The sequence below is a fragment of the Crocodylus siamensis genome, chromosome 12, assembly GCF_052110815.1.
Source record: "Crocodylus siamensis isolate JL-2025a chromosome 12, ASM5211081v1, whole genome shotgun sequence".
In the NCBI taxonomy this organism is placed as follows: domain Eukaryota; kingdom Metazoa; phylum Chordata; order Crocodylia; family Crocodylidae; genus Crocodylus; species Crocodylus siamensis.
In genome coordinates this window covers 35,016,575-35,030,656 of record NC_143406.1, presented here as the reverse complement: position 1 = coordinate 35,030,656, position 14,082 = coordinate 35,016,575, and positions in this window count along the sequence as shown.

The following is a 14,082-nucleotide window of genomic DNA, read 5'->3' as shown; positions in this document are numbered from 1 at the left end:
GGGGTGGGAGACATGGGCAACATCCAGGGCACAATGGTAAGCGGGGTGCCATCCCTCCCTGCCCTGGCCGATCCCCACCCCATGCCTCCAGTGCTGCTGCACTTTTGGCTCCAAGTCAGGCGCCACTGCAGTGGGCCTGATTCAGCTCTGTGGAGGCAGGGGAGAAGGCAACCCAGCCCTGATCCAGCTTTGCAGGAAAAAGGAGACGTGGCTCAGAGCCAATCAGGACCTGCAGGGGGGGAAAGAGGTGTGGCCTGGTCCCTGACACAGCTCTGTGGGGCTTGGAAATCTGGCAGCAGGGGAAGGGGGGCAGTATTAATTGCCATCATACCCCTGCCACCAAATTTCCCAATCCATGGGGAGCCCTACAGGCTGGATGCCATGGATCTGTGGGCTGGGGCTTGAGCACTCCTCCTTGTGCAGTGCCCAGAATGTGTGCTGCCCCTGATGCTCACTGAAACCAGGTCCCTGGCTTGTGCTGCCTACAGTACCAAGTTGGGCTGGTTCTGGGCTGCGCTGCCCAAGACACCCACTCAGGCTTGCATCCCAGATGGTTTTGTGGAATGGGGAGTCCATGGGTCTGATCTAGCCTGTGGACCAGCCCTATGCAACTCATCTGGCCCAGATGAGTTTGACATGCCTGATCTAAGCTATGAAATAAATCAAGGAAACATAACATTCCCTTAAGCTATTTAATGCTATCATTATTTTTTTATCCACTCAAATAATGCTGATTTTCCCTGGTGTTGTGTCTTACACCAAGGCTTGAGCTCAGTGTCAGATATGTTTCACTGCAGACTGCTGGGGTTTCAGTAAATAGATTTCTGCAAAAAGCCAAAGCCCAGATTTCACTGAAAATAAAATGGACAGGGCAAGTCTCTATCTCTTAGTTTCAGAATTAGAAAGAGGCAGATTGCAAGGATCAGAATAATTTTATTAGTCCTTTACTGCTGCTATGAGGATTGGAAATGTAGTCCACTGAAAATACTGATGGAGAGAAGACAGCCCACACACACACTTGTGTACCTACTACACTGCCCTCCAGAAGACTCAGGATAAGGGATTAACCAGTCTCCTGTCCTCTGAAGAGCCAATGAAGCGGGTAAAAAATAGGTGGCCAATCCTATCTCCCACTGTGTGTCAAGGTTTCCCAAAGCATCAGGGAAAGGAGAGGAATGTGTAGGAATTGGTGCAACTCCATGCTTTTCTCATGTTTACTTACAGATTTACTTGAAAGTTAGCTAAAACTTTACATGAACACCAAGAAATATGTAAATGGAGGAGAAACGTGCATTTACTGTGCCTTGAGAAAGTGTTCAAACTGAAATCCGCAGGTCTCAGTCCCAATGATAGACAACAGGCTTAATAAAGCTAGACCTAACAGGCTTAGTAAAGCTAGACCTAAAATGACAACTTGTCCATCCAGTTTCAGAAAGCAGCAGCTTCTGGGTTAGAAATTCTCTCTCTTTCCATTTGACCTAGTCTCCTCTTTGTGACAAGTCCAAAATTAATTCTAAACAGCAAACGCCCAGAATTTAGTCTTTTGCCCAAAAGGAATCTCTCTGATGGATTTGTCCTGTCATTCATTAGTGTCAATCAGAAGAGATCTCCGTAGGGACTAAAGCAGCAGCTGTTAAATTGTATGCCTCCTTTTCACACTCATCCTCCACAATCTTCACATTTTATTCATTGGCTTCATTAGCATCAAACTGAAATCTCACATAGACAGTTGTCTCTGCAGCCCTGCATATGTCCAATCATCCTCTTATACATTAGATATACACTGGTCTAATCCTCATCCAGAATAAACACATTAACAATGCTCCACAGGGGAGCAACAGTGACTTTCACCAGCTGAAGATCAGGCCCAGTTTTCATACTTACACATTTTCATTTATGATTCTGTTAAAGAGGGTTTGCTTTGCTTTTTTGGTTCCATCATCGTCAAGAAAATGTGATGGCTTCCAATGATTTAAAAATTTCTAGAGCACATGATTTATGCTTTCAGTTTCTCCATTCATCTGAAAGTCTGTCAGAAGCCTCCTTCATCTGACCAGTAAATGCTTTGGCACCCAAAGAACACCTAATGTTTAGAGCATATACTGATGAATGACTTCTGTTTTAAATTAGATTAATTATTAATCACTCTAAGAAATAGCCTCAACAGTTCATAAATGCAGTGTAAACTCGTTTTTGCTGAAGGTTTTATAACATTAATATTTAAAAAAATTGGACTAGGTATTGGGAAGCAATGTAAGTTTAAAAAAAAAAACACATGATTTTAAGAAAAGTATAAAGAAATGTCAAATTTCCTGTTTGTTTCTTTTCCTACAAGCTAGCACAAATTGAATCAACCATAGGGGTAAAAAAAGTAAAAAGAAAAGAAGGAAAGGAGCCCTCCAAAAAGGAATTCCTTCATGTTGTCAGCATATAAATCCATCCATTTACATGACTGAGAATGCATGGAATTGACATGACAGTCCAGAACAAGGTGTTCAACACTGGGTCCCCCAGGCTACTTGTCACAAGTTCAAAAATGGTGCTAGCAAAATTAGTGGACAATAAAGGAGTTCTAGGGGGTGGTTAGTTTAACAGCATGTTTCAGAATTGAAGCTGAGCTGTATATTTGAAATGATGTAGAGCTGTGTGGACACAAAGTTTAACAAGCAAACCACAATCCCCAAGCAGAGTGGATGCACTTCAGTTTGTGACATTTAAATAGCTACATTTAGCATATATCAATACAACATCCCTATGAAGACATAGCCTCATACTGTAAATTCAAACTTGTGAAAGCTAGGAAATGCCAACGATTAGGTCCTCTGTAAAACCTGAATGGGATCTTTTAAGATATATGCAATATGATAAAGTCTTTAACTACACAACCAGATCCAGTTTTACCCACAGGAACCCTGACTTATTTTAGGAACATGATGGGCTGTACTTCCAGACTGAGGCAGCTGTTGAAAATCTCTGTACTCATCATTCAATTAGTGGGCTCTACCTTTTGGCTGCACATCATAAAGTACTATGATAACACTGAATTATACATTACTTCGTGGCCTGCTCTAGGGTACTCCTGGCTTTAGCAACTAAGCATTTGACAAACACTAATTACTTGAAACTGATCAGACCATTTTTATTAAGTCTTCACAGTTTCAGAAAAAGCACATCTGGCTGTTTTGTCATCGAGAAAAAAAATGGGAAGAACCTCTTTTCGTCACATTGCAGCGCATTTTTAAGTGAGTCGAAGGACCCAGAGTAGGAGGTAAGGGGAAGCGGGGGCTGTCTACTTTTGGCAGATCTAAAAGATGCCATCAGTTAGATATTTGACTCTTCCACAAGCTACCCTCGAAAATTTTAGATGTTGAGCACTGTTAGACTTATGCCCTTAATATGAGTCCAAAAGCTTGGCCAGCAAATTACTGGGGGGAGGCGGGGAATATGGACAATTCCCTCTATCCTTGTTTAAGAACTCCTAGGAGTTCATAAACAATATGCACTATCCTCTCAAACACACTATAACAAAGGGATCAGAACAGCAGTACCCAAGTTTTGTTGCATGTCTGAAAACATCATTCCTGGAAGCGCCAATTTCCAAAGAACTCATGTTCAGAATAATGAAGAAGCATACTTATTTCCCAAAGGCACAGTGGGCAGCATTATCCATATCTGGACTTGCCAAAATATTCATTGGTGACTCGTAAGGGAAAATTAATCACAAACCAATTGATTGCTGAATACTTATAACACCTTTGCAAAAACATACCACAGGGAAAGCATCCAAATCTAGCGGAATATTTTTTGTTTGCAAAAAGTAGTGTTTGATGTTAAAAAAAAAGGCAACATTCACCACTATTGACTGTTTAGGTACTATAAAATTTCCTTATACAAATTTAGAATAAATACGTAAAAGTATTGTAGATATATTGGACTGGTAAATGTTGACTTTTAACAGGAAGAAATACATGCAATAAATGTTCACTTTACATTCCCATTAAGAAAACAGAGTGCATAAGTAGCATCAAAAGCATCTATCTTTATCTGAGATCTAAACATTTTCTATTGATAGACTATTCTTTTTTTGTTGCTTTTGTAATGCATGAATCACCCTTCCACACCTCCATTCAGCAAATTACTGTATCATTTCCCTTGTGTTTGTCACGCAGTGTCCTTTACCTAGGAGTAGAGAGAAAGCGTTTGTTTTTTTGACAGTAGCTGATAATGAGTTTGCTGGTGTAAAGATGTTTTATAAGGGTCAGTAGAAAGCCTTCTCTAGAGGGACTCTTCCACAGTTTTTCAGCACACAGTAAACTAAGAATGTGCTTTTGCTGCTTCTGAATCATATCTATTCCTGAAAATTACTGTGATTTCACCATTTATGTTATGGATGAGACAGAGAGAGAGAGAGAAATCAGGTCAGCAGTTACAGCACGGTCCAACAAAATCATTATTACAATGACACAAAGAAGTTATTAATATGATATGTAATGAGACTGTATCATGTTACTCCTTTTCACATCTCATTACCACATGCTGTACTATATCATAATAATTAGAGAAAGGTCAATATCTTTCAATGTCAGCTCACTGAACAGATCCATACATAGAGAAGATACAATTTGTATTGCATTATTCCAGCTATGTTATGCCTCTCTGTGAACTGATAATAGCTTTCTTAGATGAAAATAGGTGTACATCACATAACAGTAAGCAGGGATCATAGGCTTCTTCATGTGGGCATTTTGCTTGACATCATATACCACTGCTGTAAGGTCCTTTAATTACTAAGTGCTAGTTTCCCACTGATATTTGAATACCTATTTCTGAATGTTTACATCAACCACGTTTTTTCCCCTCCAGAACTGAAGTTCCTCTCTTACACCTGTTTTTGTTCTCTGATAAGAGAAAACTCATTTTTCAAGCAATATGATCAAAGTAATGGCCAAGGAGGGGAACAAACTCAAGGAACTTTGCTTTTTCAAAATGCAGAGAGCGAGCATTGGCTTCTAAATAAAAACAAATATTTCAACTAATATCAAATACATCAACAGAACAAAATAGTTCAGAAAAGTTGATATTAGAGAGTGAAAAAGTTGCAAAATGTAATTATGTATATTCAGAACAATAATTTGTGCATTTAACTTTACTTTAGACATATAACTCCTCCACAGCCTAGGACTTTCCATGGCTAACTGAAATACTGCTAGCTTGTGGCTAAGTCCACAGTCCGCTGACCTCACAGGGAATCTTGCAGTAGACATTAAGCAACCATGTATGCCAGGGTCATCATGTCTAGGAAAGGCCTGCAAACACTTCAACTTCCCATCTACTCAGATCACATGCATGGCAGGTTTGCTGCTATAAAATAATACCAAATGTGCCATTTGATACTGTACTCATTGATGATAAATTCTTGATGTATAGAAGTTTTTATGGTTGATGGCTAGTTTAATTTTTCTTCATTCATATGCAGGGGCTTCCTTTAAGGGACAATAAGCAGTGGCTGGAGGCCTTCTGTATAAGCTGGGCCACCTTCTGGGACCTCCTGGAGCAGCTCCAGCCCCAACTGGAGCAGCAGCATATGGCTGCCCCTCCCGGTCTGGGTCTCACTTTACTCAAGCTGGCCACACCTACCAGCCTGTGGTATGCTGGCCACTTGTTTGGTGTGGGCAAGGCCAACACCCGGGACGCTGTCCTAGAGTTGTGTGGCGCCTTCCAGGACATACTGGGTCATGCTGTGCTGTGCTCTGTGTGCATGCCTCCCTGGCAATGGTGGTAGGGTTCCATGTCCTGGGATTCCCCCTGTGCATTGGGGCCCTGGATGGGACCCACATCCCTATCAGTTGCCTGCCCCATTGAAACCACCCCTATTACAGCTGGAGACCACCCCTTTCACTCCATGGTGCTCCAGGCCATCATGGACCACCACGGGGGCTTTCACACATGAGCCCAAGGTGGCTGGGCAGTACCCACAATGCTTATGTATTCTGTAATTCTGCCCTGCTGGGCTTGGTGGAGAGTGGGTGCTTTGTGCTGGGAGTGCTTGACCTGCAACTGGGCACTGTAACTGTTCCGCCCCTCCTCACTGGGGACCCTACCTATCTGCTCCCACCCTGGCTCATGCAGCCCTATACCAGCCAAGACCCCCACCAGGCCTACTTAAATCACTGCATGGGGACCCACACCATAGTGGAGGTTGCCTTCAGCCATCTGAAGGGACACTGGTGCACCCTCACTGCACACCTTGAGTTCACCAAGGACAACCTCTCCTAGGCCACTGTCACAGTCTGTGTGCTGCACAACATCTGGAAGGCCCCAGGTAAGCTCTTCTGCAAGAGGTGGGTAGAGGAGGCATGGCATGAAGAGGACACCTAGAAATGAGAGCACCACCTGCAGCAGCAACAGTGTCCTCCCCCCCTCCCCCCGAGGACCCAGGTGAGCTGTGCACCCGCCACTGGAGGCCAGGGCACTAGGTTTGGGAGGAGCTGGACAACTACCTCCTCCAGCACTCCCTGCTCTATCCTGTCTGCACTGCCAGCCACAGACCCCCATCCCCCTCACTCACTGCCAGCACCCCGCTCACTGTAGACACATCTCAGAAGAACAAGTTCCCTCGCATGCAGGTGCAGGCCCCATATATCCATGAGAAAGAAGCTGTTTTGTGTGAGTTTGCTACATTTCAGAGATAAGATGCTCTGTACCAGGAGCCGTGCACTGCCTGGCCTCAGATCGGGGGTCTGGACTGCATGGGTACCCAGACACCATGGTAAGTTGGGTGGGCAGGCCCAGGCAGCTGCTGGCCTAGCCCCCGTCTCCACTCACTCCCTGGGGCTGTCAGGTGGCTGGGTGCTGGCCGCAGGCAGCCTGCCTCCCCCACCTCATTCCCAGTGTAGGACAGGCCAGGCTCTTGGCAGCATCTGCTGCTGCAGCTCCAAACCCCACTGCCTCTGCCTCCTGCAGGCCAATTGCTCTGCTTCAATGCCATCTTGCCCACAGTGCCTGGGCTCAGGGAGTGTGGGGGTCCCACACAACTAGGATGAAGAGCTACCAACAACCCTACCCTCCTGGTAGGGAACTTCTCAAAGTGGGTCTGGCAGCCACATGGCAGAGGCAATGCCCTGCAGCATGTGCAAGCTCAGGGCAGGCTGCTGGGGGTGGGCTGAGAGCAGCTGCAGCTGGCTTCAGCAGCCAGAAGATGCCTACACTTGGGCCTGGGTGCTGGCAGGCCTGGCACAAGGCTACATCACCCTGCAGCAGCCTTCAGGCCTCAACGGCATTAGTCTGGTAGCCGTGCAGCACTGTGGTGCCAGGCAGCAGGCCGGCTGGGGAAGCTGACCTGTAGCCTGTCCAAGGGAACACAGTGGCCTGGAGTGCTCTCAGACTTTCTGCTGGTGTGCCCCAGGGCTCAAAATGCCTGCAGGCTTTTAAAGGCCTCAGGCAGACCAGCCCTGGGGCCAGAGATGCTCCCAGCCCAGAGCCCTGGGGCTAGCCTCAGGCTGGCCTCCTAGTGACAGGGCTGACCTGGGAGAAAACTTGTCCCCAGGTTGTGTCTACACATGCATTACTGCATAGTAAACTAATCACAAGTAAAGTTCTGTGGCCGGGTAGTAGGGGGTGTTCCTGGGCTGAGTCACCCACCTTACTGTGCCCCACCATAAACCAAGCTTCGAGTGCCTCCCCTGGAGCCCCTAAGTCTGGCTGACCCCCTTCTTGGAGCACATCCACAAGCCTAGGGTCCCTCTGCCATCACCCAGATTAAGGTCTTTGTGTGGGCCCTGTGCTGCCTGGGATACACTAACCCTGTAGACCTAGGGGTTGCTTAACCCCAGCAAGATATATCTGGGTGCTTCTTATAGCAAGAAACAGATCTGAAACTGCAGAATCAAAATCATCAACTAAATTTGCCTTGCTGTGAATAAAAATCAATAAGAATCCTTTCTCTAAACTTTTAAAAGATGTGTTCATGGGTTCTATTACACTGGCACTGAAAGCTAATGGAGTCTGGAATATGAGCTTCATCCTTAAAATGATATGTAACATAATTATGCATAATGTTCTTCTACTGTGTTACAAATTTACAGGGGAAGTTTGACTTCTGCTTAATTGCTTATTTGACATTAGTGCCCGTGTAACTGAATCATGCTGAGCTTTAGCCTTGTTAAATATTTTGTGGGTTTCTACCTATGAAAACTTTATTTTCATTAAATCAACCAGACTAAAAAACTGCAGTTTGTCCATGCTTAGCTATCCTTTACACACAGTTATGGGGAAGCGGAATAACTCAGGTCCTCCTCACTGTTTGTGGAGGCTGAGATCATTATCTTGTATACCAAAGCCTTCAAACCCTGAGTTAGAAGTGTTGCCATTCTGAACAGCAGCCTCTTATTCTCTCCAGATACAGGTAATATCTTACTTGATTTGGAATTAAGAGTAAAGAGGATTGCAATGGGAAACAGATGTATTGAGATTTCCCCTAGAGTACAATGAGTTTCATAAGTGCTGACAGTGTTTAATGCAAAGATACTGGATAATGGATCTAGTTACCACCTTTAGGTATTCTTCTGTCCCCTTTTCATCAGCTTTATTGACTCTTCTCTTATTTGCATTCCAGTCACATTGTGGTCTCAGCTGAGACTAAGGATCCACTGTGCTGAGTATTATCTTTAGATAGTCTAAAACAGAACTCTACCTTTTCAGCACCTAGACAACCCTTTCTCACCAGTGACCCATCAGTTTGAGCCTAGTGTCTTCACCAAATTTGTCTAGAACTGTCTTGAAAAGCTTTCCTGCCCCATAGTACCACTTTTTTTTGGCCAAGAGCTTTTATTGTATTCTCATACATGCTACTATCAAAATAATAGATTTAAAATAGTCTGCATTTTAATTTGAAAGGGTTCTGTTAAATCTGCTGAAAAGCACTTGGAAGACATTTTTTTTTTAAATTAAAAAGGCACAATTTGAATAAAATTATTTGGTTCTCCACAGGAAACAATTTCAGAGTAGTCATGTAAATAACTGGCATCAAGAATGCTTTGTCCATCTCCCAGCAAACTAAACACTGCAAAACTATAGGACAGAATGGTTTTAAAAGAGCTGCTGCAAGGAAAAAAGTGTTAGACAGTAGAATTATTATGAGCAAAGGTTCAACACATGCTGGCATGCTTCACCTTTTCATGCATATATCTCACTACATGAAACAGATTACTTACACCACTGGAATGGCTCAGTGCCTTGAGGAAATGCAAGCTAATTACTGCCCCCGAATAAAAAAAAAAGACTACAGGATATGAAGAGGAACACGCTTCCAGGAAAAAAGAATAAATCTTATTGGAAACAAATCAAAACCCACCAGCCAGATGATACCACATCAATAGAAAGGAAGAAATAAACAGAGCCAAATAGACCCCAAATCCAGCAATACAAAACAAAGATCCAAGTCCAGACAACATTTGCTATTCAAAACTAAAAGCCCACCCACCACAGCAAACAGTCCCAACAAAACCCCAGCAAACAACTAATTATGCAGCACCAGTTCCTTATGCAAAAGAAATGAGTTCTATAATAGAAAGGAACAAAAGGGAGCTGATTCTGATTTTACACTGGCTTTAGGAAGGAGGATCTGTTTCAGTGAAGTTACTAGGCAACAGTATAAACTCTTCTTTTTCCTTTTTCTCTCATATACTTAATTTCCCCCTCTAAACATTGTTAATGTGGCAGAGCCACACAACTGCTTTGTAGTTTATACCTGCCAGGTCCTCATCCCAGGTGTGTGGGTGTATTATACGTGTGAGGAGGTGGTCAGCAGTCTGTGGTGCATCACCACGGTCACATATTGGACTATCCTTTAAGCCAGCTGTATAAAGTGTGGCATTAAAGCGTCCAGCTGCAACACAAATCCTGTTTAGTTTAATCCATAAGGTGTGGGGGAGCTCGTCCCAAGTAGATAGGGTGTTGGGTTACTTATGAAGCGCTTGAGATGAGAATCAGTCTCATCCCACTTTTTGTGGTGCTGTTCAAGCGCCCATAGGGCACTGTTCCCACCTCCACACTGTTCAACAGTACCTGTGCCTCCCATCTAAATGAGTTTCTTGACTTTAGTTGCTTAAGTACTGGTTGATCTAAGATTTCATGAAGCAGGTGAACCTACCAAAGTATAAACCTACCAACCTACCTAGTATAAACTCTGTGGAAGTAAAATGAACTTTGGGTCTAGCCCTCTTCTCTCCCCACCCCCCCATGAAAAAATAATAATTAAAAAAAGGGCTCACCAAAAACCCCCTCTGATGTATTTTGTCACTGGCACTGGAAATAAACAACCAATCTTGAAAACTTAAGAAAATAATATGATACTTCAGGTAGTTTTGGAGAAGTGTTGTAGTCATGATGATCCAGGAATTATGCGAGACACAAGTACTGCTGTGGGCGGTATCTTTTACTGGACCAACTGCATGATTGAGATAGATTTAGAAAATTTTTTGAATGCAATGCATTCTTCATCAGGTCTTGAAAGAAATATTCCAATGAAAGACATCTTCCATAACAATCCTTGCCTCTCATGTGATACCTTAAGGTAATCTGAAGGCAGTTGGGCCACCTGATATATAAATAACTGTGTCAAGTGAACAATACAAGGTCTCTTGCAAAATCACACAGCAGAGCCAGGCAGGTGAGTAAGAGACACAACGTTAACACTTACAACAGTTCCCATCCTCTCTATGTTCTTTGCTACAGCTCACAGTGCAAAGCAGCAGTGTCACATCTTTCAAAGTGCCAAAACATCTGTGAATGGGACAGGAGTTGTAGAGGCCTGAGTATACTATGGCAAAAACAAGTCTTTTCATAGCTCCTAACACTGGTATGGTTCACAGAAGCTGGAGGGAGCCAATCCCTGCTAATTCATTTGGAGCTTGACTGTGCTATTTAGACACAGCCATTAGTAAGGAGTTGTGCAGAATCTTATCTTATCAGAAGAGCACTGAGTAGTAGTACACCTCCTGCAGTTTCTGGGGGTGCTCCGCAGCAGCACACATGCTAGTCCACCCCCTTCACAGGATGCAGTTAACTCAGCATTTTCTTCAGCTCGCATTATTGCCTGGTATGTAGGTGTGCATTAGTGGAGGAGAGGATGGAACAAGGAGGATCTCTCCTGCCTAGTCCTCCCCAGTTCTCTGGGCCCATTCCCTCAGGGTCAAGTAGGGCCTGCAATTCTGGTTTACAAAAATGGGGACAGGTCCTTGTATTTCCTCCCCACCCTGCATACACATATAAGGGTCAGAGAGATGCTATATCTTTGTGGGAGATAAGGGGAGGGAGGTTTTCAAGGCCATGGACAAAGACAAGGGTGGCCAACCTGTAGGACAGGAGCCACTACAAGCGACCCCTGTGTGTGGGATACAGCAGATCAGGAAGAGCAAAGGCAGCACAACAACAGATAGGACAGTAAGCAGAAAGCAGAGCAGTAGTTCAGGCAGGGAGCCCTGAGCTGGGAGCAGCAAACAGAGGAGAAGATCAGGAAGGGGATTGGAGTGACACTGGGGGAAGATTCAGGGTTAATTTGTGTCATGCCTGCCAAAAACGTAGGCCCCCACTGGACAAAGGAATTTCCATTGGGAGGATGACATTTACCTCACAACTCTACTCTTTTCTTCCTCATTTACTACTAGCGTCTATCCCAGTGGTTTTCAACATTTTTGGATGCAAGGAACCCCTCATTAGACTTGAGGCACCCCTCCATAGCTTTTCTGAACAGAGCTGCACCCCATTTTAAACATCTAGGTTATTCATTACATTGCTTACCTCCTCTAGAGGGGCCAGGCACTGGGGGCAGGGGAGTGACCAGGAAGGCTGGAGCTTGAGGCTGTACTTATCTGCTCCTCTCCTCAGACCTGTCATGCCATATGGCATTCTTCAAAAGATCTCGAGGTACCCCAGGGTGCCCTGTAACCCCAGATGAGAATCACCGCCTTCTCCATCTCTGACACCTTCACCCCTTTTAGTCCTTACTTCTCTGCCTCCTTTTATATCTCCTTCTCTTCTTCTTTTAAGCTATATTTGCTTCAAAGAGCACCTTTGTTTTATTTCTTCACCTCTAGCTTTTCCTTGTGCTTAATTGTCATTTTGACTCCCCTTCCCTTCACCTGCTTTCCTCTACAAGTCTCTCTTCCTTCCTGCTCCCCCTCAACAGTTCTCGGACAGATATTCGTGACACACATATTAGTCAGAACGCGCTATCCATATTAGAAAATATGAAGGGATGGTTCTGCAGTGAGGAGACATTGCAGACACATTAGAATTGGTATTTTGAAGAAGTCTGTCCTGCCTTGCCATTTTGCTAAAACATTCCTGATCTTAGCAAAGTTGCCAGTAAATTGGGGCTTAACTCCATTTCTACACATTGAAATCAGTTCTCTGCAGTCGGTTTTTGCCTTGTTCAATCAAATGGCTTTACCTAAACAAGAGCAAAAGTTTCTGCAGCCACTTCACAGTGCAGAGGATTAGTTCAGTTGGATGCAAAGAGCAGGGTACAGCGTATTCTACTGATTTCATAAAAACATCTCAAGCATAAGAGACTTAGTATCACTCTGCAAAATTGTTTGTCCTCATCAGACTGTGCTCGTATGCCTCTTATCCTCCTCCCCTCCTTCCTCTGGTAAAAATCCTTACTCTAAGGGAATCTGTAAAAAAAAAAAAAAAAAAAAAAAAAAAAAATTCAAAACTGCCATTCCAAATACGTCCTGGACAACTGCAAGGCAAGGTTTGTAAACCCTTTGAAAATCCACCCTCCAGGTCATACTCCCACAAGTTTCCCAGTAAATTCACCAGGATTTATGTCTGAGAAAGGACAGTATGAGTCGGGCCCTCGTACAAACGGATGACCATTAGGCCTGTGCAAAGCGGCTAGTACTCGTTTTGGATTTGGGCAATTCAGGGGACAGTTAATTTGATTTGATGATAAGAATCACTGTCCCAAATCAATTTGGCCAAATCTAATTTGGAGATTCGGCTGCTGCTGAATCAACTGAACCTCTGAACCACCCAGGCCCATCCCCTGCCTGCACACCCAGCCAGGAAATGGCTGCTCTGCCTGCCTCAGCTCCTGCCTCTTAGAAAAAAAAAGGTATCGAATCACTGGATGCTGCCAGGCAGGGGGGATCCCCACTCACCCCCACTGCATCATGCTGCATGGGGGGCTCTGCACGAGCCCCCCAACCCCCCCCCCCACTGTCCCAGCCCCACCATGGCTGCCCCGCCCACCCCAGCTCCAGCCCTTTAGGAAAAGAAACCCTAAAACCCCGAACTCACCAGTTCCTGCCCGGCGGGAGGCAATCCCTGCTGCCCCGTGCCACATGGGGGGCTCTGCATGAGCTCCCCGAAGTCCCTAGACCACTGCAGGAGTGGTGAGTCCCAGGGTTTTTCTTGAGGTTTTTTTCTTAAAGGGCGGGAGCTGGGGCAGATGGGTCACCCGTGGAGGGGGCTAGCGGAGTGAGGGGGGGTTGGAGGGCTCATGCAGAGCCCCCCATGCAGTGTGGTGCAGTGGGGGGGCAGTGGGGATTGCCCCCCCCACCTGGCAGCACCTAGTGAGTGGGGACTTTTTTTTAAAGCACTGGGAGTCGGGGCAAGCAGAGCAGCCATGGGAGGGCCTGGGGAAACGGACAGGGGTCAGGGGGGTTGGGGGAGCAGGCAGGGGATGGGGCCTGGCAGGGATCCCCCCCAAGGTCCCCTTCCCTCTCCTCCAGGTCCCCCTCCCCTGCCCCCTACTTACCAGCTCCAAGTCTAGCTCCAGCTCCCTGCTGCAGCGGACTGGGACTGCCTGAATCATCGAAACTCTCCGAATGTTTTCCAAAGATTCAGAGAGCTTCAAATTGATTTGAACCTTTTTATTTGTCCCGATTCAATTCAGATTTGGAAATTCGGCCACCAAATCGGGCTGAATCTCCTCTGAATCGAATCAGCACCTGAAGCTTTGCTCAGCCCTAATGACCTTATATAAAGAGAAATGAATAGATGCAGAGGAAAGACAGGGAAGTCAAAGAGTTCTTTTTTCCCCTACTTGCAGAGGCAGGGATCTGGACAGCAACA